This window comes from Echinops telfairi, unplaced genomic scaffold (assembly GCF_000313985.2).
Source record: "Echinops telfairi isolate 266 unplaced genomic scaffold, ASM31398v2 ScPeMD7_7469;HRSCAF=8507_0, whole genome shotgun sequence".
NCBI classification, from domain to species: domain Eukaryota; kingdom Metazoa; phylum Chordata; class Mammalia; order Afrosoricida; family Tenrecidae; genus Echinops; species Echinops telfairi.
Window position 1 is genome coordinate 45,894,907 of NW_022111372.1, and position 1,954 is coordinate 45,896,860.

Genomic DNA, 1,954 nt, shown 5'->3' on the forward strand with positions numbered 1-1,954 from the left:
CCGGCCACAGCCACGCCGCGCTCAGCAGCAGCGCCGGCAGCAGCGGGCGCGCGGCCATGGCTCGCGGACTGCGGAGAGAAGGCAGAGTGGCAGCCTGGGGCAGGTCCAGGGCAAAGGCAGAAAGGGGGTGGGGGGAAGAGGCTTGAGATGTCCGCCAAGCATTCGTTCCGGGGATTAAATGGGATCGCCACTCAGCCAGGACCTCTGGACCCTGTTACCGGAGTTCCAGACTAGCACCTTGAACCTTATGGCCCGCCCCTGCCTGACCCCTGTCTCCGCTCTGCCAGTCTAGCCCCTTCCGGACAGTCCTGGGTCCTCTTCCTCGGAGTCCATCCCCAGAGTACCCTCGGTGGCCAGACTCACCTGCTCCTGCCTGTGTCTGCTCGGGACAAGTGCGTGACAGATGCTGAGGGACTGGGAGCCAGGGAGGATTTCAGGATTCTAGGGAGGGGATGAGAGGCAGCCCAGAGGGCGGAGACCCCTCCGGTGCAGAGCCGAACTGGTGTCCCTGCCCTGGCTCCCTGTCACTCTCCTAAATCTCCTTCCCTTCCTGCCTTCTAATCCTCACGTCCAGTTCTTTGCTCTTCGTGTCTTTGGATGCATGTCGGACACTGCATATTTCCCTCGGGGGCTATCAGCTTCTAACGCACACGCTTTGCCATTCTATGGCTCTGGTGCCATCTCTTAATCTGTGGCTGCTTTCTCTCTCTCTCCGCTCCTCTCTCCTTGGTGCCTTCTCACTGTGTTAAGTCCTTTCTTCCTCTCTCTGTCTTCATCTTGCTTCTCCTGCTCTCTATATCTGTTTTGTGACACCAATCTTGGTTCCACATGCCTCACCCATGTCTAAATGAAATGTTCTCCTGGCAACCCCCCACAAGAAGACCACAAGTAGGGGGAGAAAGGGACAAAAGCTGAGTCAGCCAAGTGACCTCCAGGTGGAGAGAGGACAAATCTGGGGAGAAGGGCCCACCAGAAAGCAGACTCTAATAATAGTGAAGACTGCTTTAGACACTTGCTGAAAAAACTTACAAAGACGACAATTTTACTGTGATCCCCATTTTGTAGATGGGGAAATAGGGGTCTCAAGAAGTTAAGTGACTAGGCTGAGGTCACATGAAGGCACCTGTCGGTGTCAGGGTTTGCACCCAACTTGCTGTGGAACTTTCAGCCCACACCACCTTCGATGGGGGAAAGGAGCAGTTAGCTGCAGCTCCCAGCCCCTGAGCCCCCCCACCCCACTCTGTGTTTGCTGATGGAACCCTAAGGAATTGTTCTTGTCAGGTCTTTCTGGCTCTGTGGCCTGAAACAGGGATTCGAACTGTGAGTGTCACTCACACCATGTGAGGCTCTCTCTGAATGTTCAGCTCATCACTGGGCCTTGGCCAAAAAGATGCCGTGACTGTCATCGCTGTCTGGGGCCCTGGACTGTGCTCTCTAATGCCAAGAGAGTAAAAAGCCTCCTGAAACAGGTGGTGTGCTCCCAGCACAGGGATTAACAGGCTGACCCTCAGAGCGTGAGCCGGCTCGGGCTCCATTAGACAGGGAGGATTAGGGTTGCTGTGAGGATTTAGACAAGCCAGCAAGCGGTGGGGGGGAGGGGGGGGGCGACACAAAAGTTGTGTCGCTCTTCTCTTCCCCCATCACACCCTCGGGCCCAGAAAGTCTGCTCCTGGAGCTGTCTAGTCAGCTTTCGCTTCTTCCAAAGGCTCCAATGGGAAAGCCTGAGTAGATGGTCCCACAGCTGGGTTTATGCAGCCTTTCCCTGCTGTGCAGAAAGGACCGATCACAGCTGCAGGTTCCGGACTCCCTAGAGCAGTGTCCTGTTGGCTGCTGGGCGGAGGATGGCCCCTCAGCTAGGAGACTGATCAGAGGCTTTCACAAGGGTCAAGAGAGGGAAAAGAACATCTTTTCTTAGTGGATAAACGTGGCAGGGCTTGAGATCTGGGTGAAAGCC